The 8,111-nt window shown below is 42.5% G+C and overlaps 1 long non-coding RNA gene across 1 annotated transcript; it reads left to right on the top strand.

Moving 5' to 3' along the window:
* Positions 1-840: 840 nt before the first annotated feature.
* Positions 841-5,548, top strand: LOC130361602 (uncharacterized). The gene is made up of 3 exons (XR_008891076.1): positions 841-867; positions 2,948-3,019; positions 5,202-5,548. It is a non-coding gene; the product is annotated as an uncharacterized LOC130361602 (long non-coding RNA).
* The last annotated feature ends 2,563 nt before the right edge of the window (positions 5,549-8,111 follow it).

Genomic DNA, 8,111 nt, shown 5'->3' with positions numbered 1-8,111 from the left:
GGATAATATACACAGTGATGTCACAGTACAGTGATAATACACACAGTGATGTCACAGTACAGGGATAATACACACAGTGATGTCACAGTACAGGGATAATACACACAGTGATGTCACAGTACAGGGATAATACACACAGTGATGTCACAGTACAGGGATAATACACACAGTGATGTCACAGTACAGGGATAATACACACAGTGATGTCACAGTACAGGGATAATACACACAGTGATGTCACAGTACAGGGATAATACACACAGTGATGTCATAGTACAGGGATAATACACACAGTGATGTCACAGTACAGGGATAATACACAGTGATGTCACAGTACAGGGATAATATACACAGTGATGTCACAGTACAGGGATAATATACACAGTGATGTCACAGTACAGAGATAATATACACAGTGATGTCACAGTACAGAGTGTACTAGTACTGTGATGCCGCTGTGCATATGGGGGATAATAGGGCATAGCATTCACAAGCTTTTGTATTTTAGTTAAATCCAAATCCGAGGTGGCTTAAACATGAGGCCCTTGCTGATGAACTGTTATGACGTTGCATGGGTGGGCAGCACCCAGTCCACCCCCAAGGTGAATGTAAGACAACAGTGATACGCACAGTGGGGGAGATTTATCAAAACCTGTGTAGAGGAAAAGTTGCCCAGTTGCCCATAGCAACATATCAGATCGCTTCTTTCATTTTGCAGAGGTCTTGTTAAAAATGAAAGAAGTGATCTGATTGGTTGCTATGGGCAACTGGGCAAATTTTCCTCTGGACAGGTTTTGATAAATGTCCCTCAGTGTATGTATCACCACTCACAAGGGAGGACGCAGAGGGATTTTCTCAAGGATTGAGGTTTACTAGCAAATTAACACCTCCATATCAGAATTACATATTACTACATCAGTAAAAAATAACAATAACCACTGTACACAGATTAGGATCACCAATATCACCACTATTACAAATATTTGAGCCACACTATGACCACTCCAATTACCACTATATAGTGACAGGATAATACTAAATACAGACCAATATCCCACATGTAGATCCCATATTAGTGTTTCCCAAGCAGTGTGCCTACAGCTGTTGCAAAACTACAACTCCCAGCATGCCCAGACAGCAATTTGTAGTTTTGCACCAGCTTGAGGCACCCTGGTTGGAAAACACTGGTCCATATAATGGTGACCCCCAGGTCTACACAGGCTCTGCAGGTTTCTGGCAAGGTGCCTGGAATATTACTAGACAAAATAGCCCTCTATGCAGTGATGGAGGCCGCAATGCAAGAGTAAACCCAGCCTGGCAATTACAGTACCATGGATGCCTAAAAAGACAAATACATACACACCTCCATCCATATGTATATAGATACACACACCTATACACAAGTGTACATACCCTAACTATAAATGCACATACCCTAACTATAAGTGCACATACCATAACTTTCAGAGATGCTGACAGGATCCTCATATATGGCTTCCAGTGCTGGGGGTCAGGAGTCAAGACCTCTGACCTCAGGATTACGTCATGTGGAGGAGGGGCACAGACAGTTCTCCTCCTACTTTGTTCTCATGTTTCATGCTAGCAGGCTGCTGTGCTCTGAGGATCCTTCCCCTGCTTTAGGACCCGTCAGCAGGACAGCGCTTGTAGAGCATGTGCAGCATAATAAGATAAGTACTGCTGTGATTCCTACAATCTATGTGCCAGGCTGGGCAGCCAAAAAGCACTGACAATGTAGGCAGTGCCACTACATGCCCCCCATTCACTCTCCTAGTTACCTCACACAGAGGCCATCTACTCCCCCAGTTCTTCTTCCTCCTTACTCCTGGACGATCACCATCAGTGAAAGGGTGGGGGCCAGAGCGAGGCCCCCACCAGTGCGAGGCCTTAGGCGGTGGCCGCCTCTGACAGACACACACACATAGACACATTACCTGTCCTGCGCTGTGCTTCTCCTCTACAGCGGCGGCCTGACGAGTGACGTCACTGACGTCCTGCGCGGGTCTGCGGAGGGACGTAACATGCGCAACGTACCTCATCAGACTCAGGCCGGCCAACCGGAGACGCGGAGGAGGGCCGGGTAAGTGACGTCTTCCAGCATTTAGCGCTACTCGCCTGAAGCGCTAAATGCCTGCATGTCTCGGCGTCGGGCAATACAAGTTATACGCCGGTCGGTCTGTGCGGGCCGCCAGGCCTATTTTAACGCAGGGGCCTGGAGCTGCCGCTCCATCTGCCCCTACGTTAATCCGGCCCTGCCTCGGGATCGCCATTGCGGCACCCCACTGTCATTACTGCACAGAGCGAGTTCGCTCTGTGCGTAATGACGGGCAATACAGGGGACGGAGCAACGTGACGGAGCAACGTGACGAGCAATGGTTGGAAGAGTTTGATGGTGTGGATCTTGAAAGAGAGGAAAGAGAGTAAGGGTAATGGAGGAATAACCAAAAAGGCATGTGGGGAGAGAAGTGAGCCACCAGGGCTCAGAGCAGTGGGTGAAGCAGTGTCAGACTGTTGTAGCCAAGTCAACAGATTGAGAGGTTTAGTGATAATGAATCTCGAAAAGTGTAAGCCCCAGTTCACATTGTGTGTTACTGCTTTCTCCATGTCTCTGTATTGTCCATTTGGGGGGAAAAAAATTGGATTTTATCGTCACCTCTTTTTTTTTAGTGTTTCTAGACAGCTCTCAGAGCTACAGGTCTGTGCTTGAAGAGAAGGTATTACTTGCCAGGGATTTATCTTTGTATTGAAAACATTTTATTGGTCCGTTTCAAGAATCATCTGTGCATGTGCATTTTTTTGTAATGGTTTTCTGCTATCTTATATTATCCAGAGAATAAGCCACTGGATTAGCTAGTGCCAACTTTCTAATGCTGTCATGTAAAAGAAGAAATGGGTATGGCAGATTTCAACTAAATCCTTTTGTTTTCAGAGAGAAGAGAAGACTCTGGCAGCGACTTACCTTGATCCAGAACATACGGAAACTCAGTTGAGGTTTATGGAGGTATCATGAGAGATAGCTATCGAACAAATATTTGTTTGAGAGCATCCAATATTCTTGGGTTACTTAAGTCCTGTCCATTGGGAAAACTTGTACCATAAGTACCTGGATCCTAACTGAAGCTTTGGGAAAGAGGGGTGCTATAGGTGAAATGGGGTGTTGGATCTTTCTCTGGGTATCCTAGAAATCAGGTCATTAGAAAGACCACACAAAGACTAGTTATATCCTCCAACTTTATGCTTGAATGTCACTATTTCATCCTTGTTCATACATTACTGCTTCTCATTGAAAGGTTATTAATAAAACAGGACAAAATATGTGTTTGTAGAGTTTTTTGCGGCCATTAGTTATATTTGGTTTGAATAGCAAAGATCACTTACAAAGAGCAAAGATCAGATACTTATTTTAATGAACTATAAAGACGATCTCTATGGAGTAGTTCATCAAAAAAAGTTAATATTATAAATAAAATTATGATGAGTGACTGGCAATATTAGACAGAGATATCTCTGAAAAGGTGGGGAGAAAAAAAATGAAAACACAAAAATAAAAATTGCCCCAATCCTTAAGGGGTTAATAGAAGCAATTTTTTGTAAGATTACATACATGAGGCTAATCGTATGATGTCATTGCTCACAATGACTGGTCGATGGTTGACCATGAGGGCGGCTCTATGTAGTTATTGGAGAGTAAGGGGCCCATTTATTGTTCTTGTGCCAGGTCACCTTTTTCAACTGTAATCAGAAGTGTAGAAGAATATGTTTCTTAATGTTGGGGCATGTTTGCTTTTTTTAAGCATCAAACATGCCTCATACGCTACTATATAGGATATACAGGAGGGGTCTAGGTTTACTGCATACACCTAGATATTTTCCCAGAATAAGTGCAAAACTTGTAGCCCAAATACAATGTGAACAGAATCCTACATCATAGCCATTACAGTTACAGCAGTTTCACAAAACCCTACGCCATTTTATGAGACTTATTTTGAGCATTTTTTTTTTGTTTACACACAGTGTTCAGTTTTTTAGTTCATTTTCTTTCAGCCATTTATGGCTCAAAGAGCAGTGTAAACATAGCTTTAGTGTCTAAATTCTGCATGAACATTCAGCACGAACATTCTGCTGCAGCAGAGTCCCTTTAAATTTAATGGGATTCTCCTGAACACGCAGTGGAATTTTAGTGGCAGAAAAATCCTGGCGTCTGCAAAAAGAATAGACATGTCTATTCTTTTTGCCGATTTTGCTTGGAAATGCATTGGCGTCCATGAGACAGCGCATTTTTGAACGGCCCTGGCGGCCGCCGGATTCCTCAAATGTGGGAAATGCCTACCTGTGTTTTTCGTGCGGACATTCCGCACAAATTACGCTGTGAATGTGGTGTTAGACAGAAATTACACATGCATTTTAAGCGGCAGTGTTGTTTATTGCAGAGTTAAAGGGGTACTCCTGTGGAATACAGTTTTTTTTTTTTTTTTTTTCAAATCAACTGGTGCCAGAAAGTTAAACAGATTTGTAAATTTCTTCTATTTAAAAATCTTAATCCTTCCAATACTTATCAGCTACTATATGCTCTACAGGAAGTTCTTTTTATTTATTTATTTTTTTTTTTTCTGTCTGACCACAGTGCTCTCTGCTGACATCTCTGTCCATGTCAGGAACTGTCTAGAGCAGGAGAAAATCCCCATAGAAAACCTATCCTGCTCTGGACAGTTCCTGACATGGACAGAGGTGTCAGCAGAGAGCATTGTGGTCATATAGAAACTAAATTGAAAAAAAGAAAATAACTTCATTTGTAGTATACAGCAGCTGATAAGTAATTTACAAATCTGTTTAACTTTCTGGCACCAGTTGATTTCAAATAAATTGTTTTCCATCGGAGTACCCCTTTAAGACAAAACCAGGAGTGAAACAAGAAAGCAGTTAAAATATATAAAGGTAAGATCTCTTTTTTTTTTTTTTTTGTATCCACAAAGTTAAAGGTCATTAAAGGTCAATAATATTCTCTGTTGCCTCCGCCCCATAATGGGCTCAAGTTTCTTGTTCTGTAGAGATCCCTTCTCCGCTTCTGCTAAGCACATGGATGGCAAGGTCAGCAGATTAGAACAAAAAATATATAACAATAAAACATGCCCCAATATAAGTTGTTAAGCAGTAAAAGCTAAATAATGTGTGTTCCCTTTAAGGTGGACATTCTATACATTTCAGCTAGTGGTCTTGTACTATGTATTGCACATGGATCTGCTCATGAAAGAACATTGCACCTTTGCCGAGTTTAATTAAATGCCAACACGTCATGGGTGAGGAGACGGGCAGCGGCAGATGTAACTTGTGAACAGTGTCATGCTCGAAACTGCTGATTCGCTGACACCAGGAACCTAAAAATCCAACAACTTGCCTGAAAAAATCTGCAAACCAGACTCGGGAAGGCAAATGTTTCTACAGATCATATTCACCTTCCAGCGCTTCCACTTCACGTGTCTTATTCAGCCTGTCACTTGCCTTACGGAATATTCCCGGTGTATTCTACAGATTTCATTAGACATCATAAAATAAAGTTCACTATGTATAATGTTGTTTTTCCATATTTTCCATGAGAAGGATTATGATTCCCAGTCCACATATTATGAATATGTGTTCAAAATATCAGACGCCACAATGCATCTGAATTAATTCATTACGTTGTTAATTTCTACAATGTATTCAATAGACATACATACATCTGCACACCATGACGTTAATCACAATGGCCTTTATTGTGAACGATTGGTCTACTGAGTATATGTAACTAGTAAAAATCTCCATAATGTGACGCTTTATGAAGGCACCATAGTACAGGCCTGCCAGAACCCTGTTTGCCTCTATACAGGCTAAATGCATAAACACTTGCCATGGGGCATTTTCCTAAGTTGGTGGGTACCAAGGATGGGCACAAAGAAAGCCCTCTGCTTTGGTCAGTCCTAGATACAAAGTTAACAATATAATAAAGAAAAAATCACATACCAGCGCTCAGAGGGTTACCATATAGAATGAGTAGTACACTGTAAGCATTAGGGAATTTTCCATACCCCCCTCCAGGTTAGCGTATCATAATTCCACCAGATTTCAGGTAGGGCATTCCGAATACAATGATGGGTCAGAGGCTGATGACCATGTAGTTTATTATTGTTGTGGAGTATTGTAGTTTTTATATATATATATATATATATATATATATATATATATATATATATATTATTGTGGAGTAAGTGAACCTTATGCTTACAGTGTACTACTCATTCTATATGGTAACCCTCTGAGCGCTGGAATGGGATTTTTTTTCTTTATTATAGTGGTCCCTCAACATACAATGGTAATCCGTTCCAAATGGACCATCGTTTGTTGAAACCATAGTATGTTGAGGGATCCGTGCAATGTAAAGTATAGGACCTGGTCTACAACCTGCGGACCTCCAGATGTTGCAAAACTACAACACCCAGCATGCCCGGACAGCCGTTGGCTGTCCGGGCATGATGGGAGTTGTAGTTTTGCAACATCTGGAGGTCCGCAGGTTGAAGACCACTGGCATAGGAAGTTGTACTCACCTGTCCCCGCCGCTCCGGACCGTCACCGCTGCCCTGGATGTCGCCGCGTCCCCGGGTGTCCCCGACGCTCCGGCAAGGCCTCCTCTTCCCCGGCATCCTTGCTTTCCGTCGCCGCCATCACGTCGCTACGCACGCTGCTCCTATTGGATGACGGGACGGCGTGCGCAGTGACGGGATGATGACGATAGAGAGCGCCGACCATGCAGGGGATCCCGAAGAGGACGCACCGGAGCCCGAGGACAGGTAAGTGGTGGTCAGCGGACCACACTGGGCACCGTAAACAGCTATCCGGTGGCAGCTGAAGCAGTCTGCGCTGCCGGATAGCCGTTTATGCGATGGCCCCGACATACAAAAGCATCGTATGTTGATGCTGGCTTCAACATGCGATGGCCTCTGAGAGGCCATCGCATGTTGAAATTATCGTATGTCAGGACCATCATAGGTCGGGGGGGGGTCACTGTACATTGCTTGCTTCTTACGGATGCCTCGGAGTCCATCCGAACCTACATCCCTGGGCTTTCCAGTTGTGCTTGGAGGAATACTTCAAATGCTAATGTCAATGTGGCTCCGGGGTGTCTGCAGGGAATCCCATACAAACTGAGTGTTCACTGCTCACACCAGGTGAGTCCTTACCATTTCTATAATAGAACCATTTTTATTCCTTTCCCTTCCCCCTTTTTTTCTTGTTTGCTCAGATAGCGGCGCTCCCTAATTTTCTTATTATTTTATTGAGATACAAAGCTAAGGAAGAAAAGCAAATTTTTGCTGCAGGTGAACTTAAACCTAGCTACGTCTCTCTGAAGGACCATAAGACTAAAACCGTGCTTTGTGCCAAAATTATTGTAATTTTTTTCACTTTGGAAAAACTTAAAGTATGAACCTAATATAAGCTTCTTGTGTAAATGTAATGTGCCTGAAGAGCAAAAGCAAAGCCTAATATGAATAAGCTTACACAAACATCGTCAAATGCATCACCGTAATGTGAAGAAAAATGCCTCACTCACTGAGAGAATTGGCAGTATTCCAGAAATAGATGTTTCCTTTCAAGTCTTCCAGCAATGGACCCTTGTACTGCACAATAAGGATGAAGGAATCATTTTCCAGTTGAGCTTAAAATATTGTAACTTAGGGCAAATTAATGCTTAAAGGGAACCTGTCACAATACAGGAGAAGAATAGGCAGAATACTAATATATATTAGAGATGAGCGAACTTTAGATTTGATTCGGCCGATTAGCCGAATTTTCCGAAAAATTTTGTTCTGGGTCGAATTTATTCGTGGCAAATCTATATTAAAAACGGCTATTTCTGGCCTACAGAGAGCCTCAATAGGGGTGTAGAACACTTTGCTTTGTTCTAACACGCATATGGAGTGTGCTGAGGTAGTGAAATAATACGTTTAATCAGTAGTGTTGGGCGCGAATATTCGCATTTTGAATTTTTATCACGAATATAGCAAATTTGCGAATATTGCAAATATGTTCGCTATGTATTCGAAATTACGAATATTCAC

This window comes from Hyla sarda, chromosome 3 (genome assembly GCF_029499605.1).
Source record: "Hyla sarda isolate aHylSar1 chromosome 3, aHylSar1.hap1, whole genome shotgun sequence".
In the NCBI taxonomy this organism is placed as follows: Eukaryota; Metazoa; Chordata; class Amphibia; order Anura; family Hylidae; genus Hyla; species Hyla sarda.
This window is presented reverse-complemented; position numbering and strand designations above follow the sequence as displayed.